The sequence below is a fragment of the Nerophis lumbriciformis genome, linkage group LG25 (assembly GCF_033978685.3).
Source record: "Nerophis lumbriciformis linkage group LG25, RoL_Nlum_v2.1, whole genome shotgun sequence".
Taxonomy (NCBI): Eukaryota; Metazoa; Chordata; class Actinopteri; order Syngnathiformes; family Syngnathidae; genus Nerophis; species Nerophis lumbriciformis.
This window is the reverse complement of record NC_084572.2, coordinates 22327732-22341085: the sequence shown is the minus strand read 5'-3', so window position 1 is coordinate 22341085 and position 13354 is coordinate 22327732. Positions and strand designations below refer to the sequence as shown.

General features: G+C 39.1%; 1 protein-coding gene across 1 annotated transcript in view; it reads left to right on the top strand.

Annotated features, from left to right (window-relative positions):
* LOC133621678 (uncharacterized) overlaps nucleotides 1–13354 on the top strand; it is a 185448-nt gene that overhangs the window by 67659 nt on the left and 104435 nt on the right. Inside the window, exon 5 of the transcript XR_009817688.1 lies at nucleotides 4830–4925. The gene's annotated coding sequence lies outside the window, so the exon portion shown is untranslated. The remainder of the gene's footprint in view (nucleotides 1–4829; nucleotides 4926–13354) is intronic.

Genomic DNA, 13354 nt, shown 5'->3' with positions numbered 1-13354 from the left:
GCCTCCCTCGTTAGGACCACCCTTTCTAGATGTATAAAGATTTGTATTTACAACATTGATAATATATACATACTATGCAAACATAAAAAAGCTTGTTGTGAAAATGAGTTGGAATTTCACAAGAAAAAGGTCACAATTTCACAAGAAAAATTTTGGCAGTTGCCATTTTACTCAATGCAAATCAAAATTTTACAAGAAAAACTGAACATTTGTGCAATATTAAGATAAAAGTTGGAATTTTACTCAACAACAGTCGCAATTTTACAAGAAAAGCTTAAAATGTTGGCAATTTTATGAAAAGAGTCTTAATTTTACTCGAAAAAAGTCACAATTTTATAAGAAAACTAACATTTTTGTTATGATCCGCTGCCCGAATCTTGTTTTTGTCGTTTTGACTACCTGGGTTTGTATTTCCAGTTACCATGGGTGCTGATTGATTGCAGCTGCCTCTGATTAATGTCTGGGATGCTCACCTGCTGCCAGGCACTAATCAGAGTGCTATTTATTCACGTTGCTCGCCACACACTGCCTGGCTTTGTGGTTTGCTACAAGCAACAGTTAACGACAATTACTTTTTTGATTCCTGCTTTTGTATGTTAGCTCCCACGCTAGCCACCTTAGCTTTGCCACCCGCGCTATTGGCATGCTTTTGGGTTTCCTGTTTGTTCCTGTATATGGGGCGGTATAGCTCGGTTGGTAGAGCAGCCGTGCCAGCAACTTGAGGGTTGCAGGTTCGATCCCCGCTTCCGCCATCCTAGTCACTGCCGTTGTGTCCTTGGGCAAGACACTTTACCCACCTGCTCCCAGTGCCACCCACACTGGTTTAACTGTAACTTAGATATTGGGTTTCACTATGTAAAAGCGCTTTGAGTCACTTGAGAAAAAGCGCTATATAAATGTAATTCACTTCACTTCACTGTATGATTTATTCCAATAATTCTTACACACACGTGTTATTGCATATGTTGGCCAGAGGGGGAGCACTTACAATTTTTACACACACTTGTTATTTCATATGTTGACCAGAGGGGGGTGGGGTCACTTTTAAAATCCACACACAGTCAATTTGAAAAACCCCTCCTTTTTGGGACCACCCTAATTTTGCAAGTTTTCATCACCAGGGGTGCAAATGAGACATTCTATGAGATGCAATGATTTTCTGTATTGGGACCATGATTTATTTCCTAACTTGTACACCGGTCCTCATATACAGTAGAAGGTACTTTTCCTTGTTGACGTCTCAAGAATGGTGGAAAAACAAGAACACACACACACACACACACACACACACACACACACACACACGGACACACACGGACACTGACACGCATTCTTGTATTTTTACCTTCTTGAGACCTCCGAAAACTGCCACCCTTTCTAGATATATAAAGATTTGTATTTACAACATTAATAATATATACATACTATGCAAATATAAAAAAGCTTGTTGTGAAAAATTTGTTGGAATTTCACAAGAAAAAGGTCACAATTTCACAAGAAAAACCTTAGAGTTTTGACAGTATTATAATAAAAGTCGCAATTTTACTCAAGGCAAGTCAAAATTTTACAAGAAAAACTGAACATTTGTGCAATATTATGATAAAAGTTTGAATTTTACTCAATAACAGTCACAATTTTACAAGAAAAGCTTAAAATGCTCACAATTTTATGAAATATATTTATCAAAATAAAGCACTTTGAAAGACGCAACTCCAACAACAAAAAGTCAGCTCTCCACCACTACAAACTAACACAATATTAATAATAAGAATTGCACTTACCTTAAATCCTACTGAATGGCTCTTTATCTTCTTCCCAAAATGCGATTTTAAATTACGTATTGAAATTAGCCTCCTCCATTTTGAAAATGATGCCTCGAAAGGTGAAGTGTCACTCGTGACGTGACGAGTTTGACCCGGCGGTAATTCTAGGCATGCGCATATTATATACCCGTCGGAAATTCAAGGAAATACGGTAGATGAAATGGTTTTCCGTATTGGGACCATGATTTATGTCCTAACTTGTTCACCGGTCCTCATATGGAAGGTACTTTTCCTTGTTGATGTCTCAAGAAGGGTAGAAATAAAAGAACAAACACGCACGCGTGCGTACACCCACACACACCCATACACATGTACAGTATATGTTACCTTCTTGAGACCTCCGAAAAATGCCTACCTCTTTAGGACCACCCTTTCTAGATATATAAAAGATTTGTATTTACAACATAATAATATATACAAACTATGTAAATATAAAAAAGCTTGTTGTGAAAAATGAGTTGGAATTTCCCAAGAAAAAGGTCACAATTCTTTTACAAGAAACGCTTACAATTAGAGATGTCCGATAATAAAGGGTTGTTTCTTTCTGTTATTAATATTCTGGTTCCTACATTATATATCAATATATATCAATATATATCAATACAGTCTGCAAGGGATACAGTCCGTAAGCACACATGATTGTGCGTGCTGCTGGTCCACTAATAGTACTAACCTTTAACAGATAATTTTACTCATTTTCATTAATTACTAGTTTCTATGTAACTGTTTTTATATTGATTTACTTTCTTTTTTATTCAAGAAAATGTATTTAATTTATTTATCTTATTTATTTATTTTTTTTAAAGGACCTTATCTTCACCATACCTGGTTGTCCAAATTAGGCATAATAATGTGTTAATTCCACGACTGTATATATCGGTATCGGTAATTAAGAGTTGGACAATATCGGGATATCGGATATCGGCAAAAAAGCCATTATCGGACATCCCTACTTAAAATGTAAAATTTGATAAGAAAACTAACATTTTGGCAATTTTATAATAATTGGAATTTTACTTGGCAAAATTATGACAAAAGTCATAATTTTACTCAAAAAATGTCACTATTTTACAAGAACAACAAAACAATTGGCAATATTGTGATAGAAGTGATAACATTTTATATGATAAATGTCACCATTTTGCATTGAAAGGTAATCATTTTACATAAAAAGTAATAATTGTACGAGAAAATATTGCAATATTACAGAAACAGAAAGAATACGAGAGATTGTTCCCAATTTAATAAGAAAAAAGTCGACACATTGTGAGATAAAAACAGCTTTTAGTTCATTTTTTGTTTGTAATTGTTTTTTAATCTTTATTATTTACTTCAGGTTATTACAGTATGTCTCTATATACATATTTATTTTATTTGTTTTAATTAATTTTGGCCAAAGGGGGCGCATTTCAATTTCTTACACACACTTGTTATTACATATGTTGGCCAGAAGGGGAGCACCTTTAAAACCGACACACGGTCAATTTGAAAAATCCCTCCTTTTTGGGACCACCCTAATTTTGATAGATGTCACCACCAGGGGTGCAAATGAGACATTCTCTATTAGATGCAATTGTTATCCATATTGGGTCCATGATTTATGTCCTAACTTGTTCACCGGTCCTCATATGGAAGGTACTTTTCCTTGTTGATGTCTCAAGAAGGGTAGAAATACAAGAACAAACACAACACACACACACACACACACACACACACACACACACACACACACACACACACACACACACACACACACACACACACACACACACACACACACACACACACACTTGAGAAGATGGTGGATCAAGTGAGGCCAGCTAAGAGTGGAACCAGTGGACAGTGAGATAGAAGGGGATTAGACGTGAGAGATAATAGACAATTCTGTCAACAAACACGTGATTTATGCAAAAGGCTGATTGCTTGTTCCCCAGCGTTCAGGATGTGGAAGAAATGTTGCACTCAAAGTTCACTGATGATGAACAGGAAGTGCAGTTTATGATTTTTGCGTTCAGCCGTGCATGAACGACCGATCAGATAACAGTATGTAGGACAAATTTAAAGGAAGTGAAAATGGAAGACCGGTTTTATATATGAAGTTTTGTTCAGAAGGTATAGTGACGATGAAATGATATCAATTTGATCGACGGTAGAGCTTTTAATACTATGGTCGTATCGTGATAATGCATGTCTCAACTTCGAGTTCAGCCTAAATGTTTGTGTCGGGTTTTGTCAGAGATAAAGTTAAAAGTTAAAGTATAGTCACACACACACTCTGTGTGGTGAAATTACCCTCTGCATTTGACCCATGCCCATATTCACCCCCTGGTAGGTGAGGGGAGCAGTGAGCACCAGCGGTGGCCGCGCTCGGAAATCCTTTTGGTGCTTTAACCCCCAATTCCAACCCTTGATGCGGAGTGCCAAGCAGTGAAGTGAATTATATTTATATAGCGCTTTTCTCTAGTGACTCAAAGCACTTTTACATAGTGAAACCCAATATCTAAGTTACATTTAAACCAGTGTGGGTGGCACTGGGAGCAGGTGGGTAAAGTGGCTTGCCCAAGGACACAACGGCAGTAACTATAGGATTGTGGAAGCGAGGATCGAACCTGGAGCCCTCAAGTTGCTGGCATGGCCACTCTTACCAACCGAGCTATACCGCCCCAGGGAGGTAATGGGTCCCATTTTTATAGTCTTCAGTGTGACTCGGCCGGGGTTTGAACTCATGACCTTCCAGTCTCAGGGCGGACACTCTAACCACAAGGCCACTGAGCTGGTCTCAGACACCTTTATAGCCTACACGTTTTGAGCCCATTGGGGATGTCTCCAAACCCCACTTTCTCCGAGGACAAAGAGAGCTGTGACGTTGGAATGTCACTAATTGATGTTGTATATGTGTTTTGACCAAAAGGTTAGACTCCAAATGGGTTTATTTTATGATTGATGTTGTTAACTCACAAACTTTTCAAATGTTCTTGTTAACAGACAATATTTTCTGTATATTAGATGGTCACGCCTACAAGACCAGCTGATAGGCAAGAAGTCACAGTGGGCAGGTGACGCTTCTGAAGAAGACTGCAGATGACAGTCGAAACATGTCAGGTAAAAAAAAAAATCCATCTAATATACCGAAAATATTGTCTGATTACAAGAACATTTGAAAAGTATATGAATAAGGAGACATAATGAACCTTTTTGAGCAAAGCAGCTGTTAAATCATGCCTTGCTTCACCAAAACATTCCTGTTCACAATCAGATAGTTGGCATTCACCCATACTCTTCTCTTTCCCCCTCCCAAGAGACAGGATGTTTCCTCCTTCCCCTCTCATTCCCCAAAAGTTATGAAATTCTGAAAGAGTTCTCGCACTCGCTCTCTCTCTCTTTCTTCTTCCCTTCTGTAGCAGCGTAAAACCTTTTTCCTTTGTAATCGCAGTACTCAAATATTTGAAAAGACCACTAGTTTTCTCTTAGACTAGGGTTGTACGGTGTACTGGTACTAATAAAGTACTGCGGTACGAATGAATAAAAAAATAGTACTATACTGCCTCTGACAAACAGGTTTTTTTTTTTCTCTTCGGACATAACGGTGCACCATCGTCACGTCGTGACATTGCTTGTTTTATGAGAAGAGAAGCATGTTAGACAAAGCACACGCACACACACACACACACTCACAAGCAGAAACTGTGTAGATAGAAAAAGGAAAATGGACGCATTTTGGCTTAAAAACTAACAATAAAGGTGAAGCTATAACACTGAACACAGAAGTGATTTAAAACATTGCTAACTAGCTAGCGGCTAACGTCCATCCGCAGTGTTTTAGCTACTTCTAAATCACTAATCAATGCCTTCACGGCGGCAAATAAAGTACGTTTCTCACAAGTATCATCCCTGCAGGACGAGGAATAGCTAAACATGCTTCTCTACACACCGTAGGATACAATAGCTAACAAATGCCATGGGTGGATCTCCACAGACATCGATTGTAGCAATACCGGGAACAAGAGCCCGGATATAGTGGATACTACAATGCAGTGATGTGCAGTCACTAGAGGCAGGTGAGGCCGGGCCTCACCTGCCATCATGGAAAGAAAAAAAATGTAAAAAGAAAAAAATTTTATTAAATTGTTATATGTATCCAGTGATTATACTATAAAGTTATTTTCCATTTAACTTCACCAGTTTTAGATTATTTTTATTCAAAATCGCTGAATTTTCACATTTGCCGTTCAAATACTGAGAAGAGACGGTGCGGTGATCAGCAGCCATTTGAGGCACGTCACTCAGTGCCTCAACATGGATTGTGGACTCGGCTAACTGCTGGCCTGCTGTGCAGTGAGATCGTATTGCTATATGAACTATATTATACATTTCCATAGATTAGTTAACTGAGGTATATATTGTACAGTGTATTTTGTCAACAACTGTATGTGTGTAACGTATTTCTTGTGCTGAGCGATCATAAAACGGCTGCAAAAGACGCACTGGCTGAGGCTCCAGTTATCCCGCCCCTGCACCCCCGCCGTAGATTGCAACCCCTGACGGGAGTGTTATATCAACTAAAGCCCACACTTAAACTTTCCACGTGCAAGATTGAATCTATTTAAAAAAGTTATTTCATAAGAAGCCAAAAAGTGCAAGAACAATAATGTTCGTGTTGGAGGAGTTGTGAATGACTGCAGGGCCACAACATTAGGTACACCCGCAGACTGCTGGTGTACCTAATTCACAACTCCTCCAACACGAACATTATTGTTTTTGCACTTTTTGGCTTCTTATTAAATAACTTTTGTAACCTATTTTTATGGGCTTTCCTCTTTGTGATGTTAAGTTCCTGTTATGCGCTGTTATACAATATATGCCTTGAGCTCTTATTTTGAAGGCGCTAAGAGCGTAAGTGATGCCACGGAGTGGAGCGGAAGTTTTTGAAAGAAGGTAAATAAAGTGGTCCTCGTGTAAACTGGAGCCTCCGTGTTTGTTATTTTGTAGTTTCATACAGTATAGGCGACATTTATAAACCCTCGGTTACACTTTTTTAAATAGATTCAATCTTGCACGTGGAAAGTTTAAGTGAGGGCTTTAGTTGCTTTGAGTACCTTGAAGGTAGAAAAGCGCTATACAAGTACAACCCATATAACACTCCCGTCAGGGGTTGCGTTAATCCAGCACAACAGCGGCGAATGGACTTCATTTATAAAAAAAAAAGGTAAGACCATAATAACGTTTTTTTTATTAAATGTGCTTTTTTGTGTGCTACAGTTTGTATGTGTAAAGTTAAAGTTAAGTTAAAGTACCAATGATTGTCACACACACACTAGGTGTAATGAAATGTGTCCTCTGCATTTGACCCATCCCTTGATCACCCCCTGAGAGGTGAGGGGAGCAGTGGGTGGCAGCGGCGCCGCGCCCGGGAATAATTTTTGGTGATTTAACCCTCAATTCCAACCCTTGATGCTGAGTGCCAAGCAGGGAAGAATGCTGGTATGAGCTTTTAAACATAACCTGTTAACTGCTGCCAATCAAATGGTGAATAAGATACTCTTTAGGGTTCATATGTTTGTACATCTGACTGTGATGAAGTCAGTGCCTCACCAGCCATGAACCTCACCGCACGTCACTGCTACAATGTTTACATTAATATTTGTTGTTAAACCAAAATCTTTTGTCATTTTTGTTGTTGTTTATAAACCCGGGAAATATGTCCCTAGACACAGGAGGACTTTAAATATGACCAATGTATGACCCCGTAACTACTTGGTATTGGATTGACATCAAAATTTGGAGTATAACCCAAAACTTATGTGAAGAAGAATAAGCGGTAATTACATTTTAACAGAAGTGTAGATACAACATCTTAAAACAAAAAATAAGCAGATATCAACAGTAAATCAACAAGTAGATTAATAATCAATTTTCTATCCCTCATCATTTTGACAAAATAATACAGTGTTACTGCATAGGCCAGCAGCCAAATTAGGAGCCTTTTTTAACATGTTTGCTAACTACTAGAAGAGAAGCTGTCTATTATGTTCACTATGTTATTTAACGACAAATTGTTCTTTGATTGCAATAAGAAATGCATGTTTAATGTATCGTAAGATTTGACGTTAAAATACAACTAATAACAACATTTTTTTGTGGTTCCCTTTACTTTTAAAAAGTATCGAAATACATTTTGGTACCAGTACCAAAATATTGGTATCGGGACAACCTTGCTCTGGACATTTATGTATTGAATCGGAAACATTTCTAACCAATGACACTTTCTCGCTGTCTGCCACAAATTTGGCAGCGACAAGCGAACAAGGGAGTCCTCAACGGAATGTGGCGCCCTTGCTCTTGCCCTCGCATCTTTCGGTCTTGCCTCTGGTGAGGGCGGTCACATTTTTTCCGCTCCATCTTCTCCCAGCTTGCTCTCTTTGTTTTTGTCTTGTCTGAACTTTTTTGAAGCCTCTTTCTTTGCGCTGTCCTCAAATCTAAACATCAGACATGGATATGATCAGCTGGGCTCTCGACGCAATTGACAAAATCCTTTCGACGAGGAAAAGAGGTTCGGGGGAGCCTGGCTGCCCTGATGGAACCATTGCTGCGGGGTACGTGAGAGATTCCTGGGATAAATGGAGAATCATGTGCCTCTCAGTCCTTTCCATCGAGGACGTTGAAGACATCTACCTATTCGGAACCGTGATCGCGGGGCACCTGCTGATTGGGCTGGGCATTGCTCTGGTGTATCGTCAAATTCGTAAGACGATGGCAGCCACTCAAGGAGCCCAAAGGCTGTTCGTCGCAATGGATGTTTTGGGCAGGGCTGTGGGAACACAGACTGCGGCGATTTCTGAACAGAATCGCAAGATGGATCACATCATGGAGAAGCTTGCTGAAAAGGAACATTTTATTGAATTTGAGAGCACCCAGCATGGACGAATAGAACAGACAAGTCATTGTTTTGTCTATTCGCGGCAAAAAAAATATCCTAATCTACGATTTGACTCCCTCGAATGGCCTTGACGCTGTGGAAACAGGACCAGGCTGTTCTGAAAAACACCCCCGAGGACACCTCAATGAAGGACGCTTTTGACCTCCCTCCCTCCTCAACTACACCTGGAGTCGAACTTTTGCAGATCGGCCTCAGTCTAATCACCCCCAAGACAATTGGGCACACACGCACAAACCCCCCCTACCCCACCCCACGCCTTCACCACCGCTTGTTTCTCCTCGGGGTGATGGTCGGATGGCAGCGCTTCATAGCAGCGGTCGCCTTCCAGGGCCCCAACTCCCCGCCCCTCTGTTGGGAGTTTGTCGTGATTAAATGTAACGTGTTTATGTGTGCATTGCATGGAGGTTTTTTCCCACTCCAGACTAGGCCCTCTTAGGAGCCCAGTCTAGATTGTATTTTTTTAACTCATCTTTTTCCCCAACGTTTTACCTTTTTCTCATCTTTTACGGGGCGCTTTGTGACGACCCATCAGCGTTCCTGTTCTGTAACCCTCTACACTATTTGTTTGTCTAATCTTGAACGGGTTTGTGCTGAAAACAAAGTTTCGTTGTACTTGTGCAATGACAATAAAGACCTATCTGATCTGATCTGATCTATCTGATCTGATCTGATCTAGCGGCTGATGTCCCTCCACAGTGCAGCCTTAAAATTCCTAAACATCGCCTCAATGGCAGCAAATACACTACATTGTTGAGATTTAAAAACGTCTAATATCACTGAAGGACAAGGAATAGCTAAATAATGCTACACTACATACCATAGGAGGATACAAAAAGGCATAGACAACCGCTAAGCTAGAGCTCTTGAATGTAAACAAAGGTGAGCGGATCGATACAAATATCGACAGTAATAATACCAGGTATAGCATCAGTATATGGTCAATACTACAAGTACATCAACATTTTTAATATTACTAAATCCGGTAACACATTATAATAAGCACACACTATGAGCATTAATAAAGCATTAGTAAATACTGAATTCATCATTTACAAGGCATATTTCCGACAAATATCCATTAGTATGCAGTTTATAAACGCAGTTTTAAAATATAACCATTAGTGCATGTCTTAACTGTATGTGTAAGTGAATGTATAAATATCCAGAGAGGCTATTAAATATTATTTTTTACCTACTCTTTCTAAACCATGTAACAAACCATTGGCAATACCTACATTTAATGTAGAAATGCTGAATCAATCATTTTTAAAGTATAACAATGCAACCATTAAGCTTTGTATAGTACATTATTTACAGTATTGTCATAATACAGTGTACATACAGGCTTCGAAGGCAAATATGTAATGATCTTAATTATAATTAGTTTCTGGTATTTCGTTTTTTATTTCCTGTCCAGCGTTCTTATTTCTGTTTCCATTTCCTGTTTGCCTCTACTTCTCCTGTGTTGAGCACCGGCTTCCTCACCTGTCCCTAGTTGCCAATCAGGTTCATTGGCGATCATTTTTACTTCGCTTACGTTACACTTCATACATCTATTGGCTCTTTGTGCACTTCCCAACTGCCCATGTTTGTTTTTTGTTCTACCTGGGTTTTCCTTAATAAAGGAGGGCTTCTTTTTCTACTTGCCTGCCATCTCTGTGTACTGGGGTCCACAATCGTCTCGCGGCAGACGTAAAACTGGAGCTGCCCTCCTCGGAGCCAGTCAGTATCTATCTCTCGTCATGCTCATCTAAATGGGAAGGCTTCTATTTCTTCTATTTTGGTTTAATGGCGGTTGGCAAGCAACCTTCTGGTGTGCATTATCGCCATCTTCTGATATGGAGTGCGGACCGAGATGGAACCCTACCCTATAATCAACGTTCCCTCTAAGGTGCGCGCCTGTGCAATTGCGCACTGCTCAAACGTTCTCTGCGCACGGCAAATCTATGCCACGCACAAAATTAAATAAAAAAATAAGCGCATAACAATTTTCGACACACGGACACGACAGAGAAAACAGTTTTCATCATCATTGTTCAAATATTCTAACGTCTGTCGAGACGCTTTGAGGACATGAATTCCCTCGATCACTTCACTGAGCGAAACTCTTTATTTTCGGCCATAAACACATCACCAAAACATTAGTAAAAAAAATGATATCTAGCAAAACAGGTCATTTTCTGCAGTACAAACCAGACCAAAAGCAACTTTGTTATATCAACAGCAGCCGCTCGTTCTTTCTCACTTGCGCCAACACATGCACATATGGCACTTAGCCAGTGATGCGTTTACAGCCACACAAAAAGTTGGACAACTCCAACACCATACATAAAGTGTCATTCCAGGTCGTTACACTATGATTTACCAATCAAATGTGTGCTTATTCTAGTGTCATTTATTAAGAATCTTAATTTACAAATATTAATCATGAAATGCTGTTAGTATATTAAATAAATACTAATACAAATATATTTTTTTACAAACAGGAAGTTGCAGGAATGTACACATGTTCCCCTGCTTACATCTCATTGTGCAACATGTGAATGTTTCAATGGGAACTAAATGCAATGTCTGAAAGGGGTAAAAATTATTTCCAAAGCAGGACCTCCACCCAGACAAACAATACAAGTACACAGTTCATGAAAAACAATATTTTTTGTTATTGTCATTGTAAGTGGGCCTAAACACTTATATTCGAAAATAACCTCATGGAAATGACTGCTGTCATTTGATTATAATAATAAGAGAATGTTGTCTGTCTATCTATGTTGGCCCTGCAATGAGGTGGGGACTTGTCCAGGGTGTACGCCGCCTTCTGCCCAAATGCAGCTGAGGTAGGCTTCAGCACCCCCCGCGACCCCTAAAGGGACAAGCGGTAGTAAATGGATGGATGGATGGAGATTGAACTTGTTATTTAGGACAGGTGTGACGTTGCTCACATGGGCACCACTGAATGCTCAGGGAGTTTTTGCGTTTGCTCACACACATGAAAAATTTAAGGGAACATTGCCTATTATTACCTGCATTTTCCTGGTTTGCATATTGGAATTATTACAGTTTCTTTCCACACAGCTGGTAATTTTTCTTCTTTGTATATCCTATTATATAATTTCAAAACCACTTCTTTGCCAATGTTACCAACGTTTTTGATCATCCGGTAACTCCTCCGGTCTTTTCCTGGTGTCGTATTTTTAACCTTTTTCAATATTCGAACCATTTTATTCAAAGAAAATGTCATATCTATAGTGTTTCTAAAGCCATTATTGTTACCTTCAGTCATTTCCCCAACATTTAAATTAATTGTTTCTTCTCTCTTTTCTTTATTTCTCAAATTATCATCGCTGTGCACTTTAACAAATATTTTTGCTAATAGACCTGCTTTTTGTTTTTATTTTCTATCACCCACTGTATCCTATCTTTCATCACATGAGTTTTATGTTCCCTTCTGATCCCTGACATTTTCTTCATCATTCCCCACACTTGGCCTAAAGGAGTAGTTCTATTTATCCATCCATCCATTTTCTACCGCTTATTCCCTTTGGGGTCGCGGGGGGCGCTGGAGCCTATCTCAGCTACAATCGGGCGGAAGGCGGGGTACACCCTGGACAAGTCGACACCTCATCGCAGGGCCAACACAGATAGACAGACAACATTCACACTCACATTCACACATTAGGGCCAATTTAGTGTTGCCAATCAACAATGATTCAAAACATTTTCTCCATTAGTGGTTTCTTGTCTTTTTAATAATGTACCTTACTTTAGCTTGGTGCCTTTTATACTGGATCATATCTTGAAAATGATGTGTTCTTCTTAATATTCTAAATGCTCTATTCCGTTCTTTTATTGTGTCTGTGCATGCTTGTGTCCACCACGGCACTATCTTCCTTCTTTTCCCTATTCTACTCCTTGCTGTGCTCGGTTTGACTGCTTCCATTATGCACTTTGTTATATCTGTATTGAGTTGCTCAATACCTTGATTTATATCCACTTCCTTTAATGTCATGTCTGTAATTTCCCTAAATTGTTCCCAGTCACCATGACTATACTTCCATCTTCCTTAGTGCTTTTTTGGTTCATGTTTATGTGAATGAAAATTGGGTATTGATGACTTCCTACAGTGTTGTCTTTATGTACTTACTGTATATATTATCTTGCAATTGTCCACCATTCTGTAACTACTTGGTATCGGATTGATACCCAAATTTGTATCATCCAAAACAAATGTAAAGTATCAAACAGAAGAATAAGTGATTATTACTTACTGTTCTGTGAAGCGCTTTGAGTGTCTAGAAAAGCGCTACATAAATCTAATCCATTATTATTATTATTACATTTTACCAGAAGTGTAGCTAGAACACATTAAGAGAGAAAGTAAGCAGATATTAACAGTAAATGAACAAGTAGATTAATAATTAATTTTCTACCACTTGTCCTTAATAATTTTGACAAAATAATAGACATACGTCAGCAGCTAAATTAGGAGCCTTTGTTTGCTTACTTACTAGAGATGCGCGGTTTGCGGACACAACCGCGGAGTCCGCGGATTATCCGCGGGTCGGGCGGTTGAAATAAAAAAAAAATTAGATTTTAT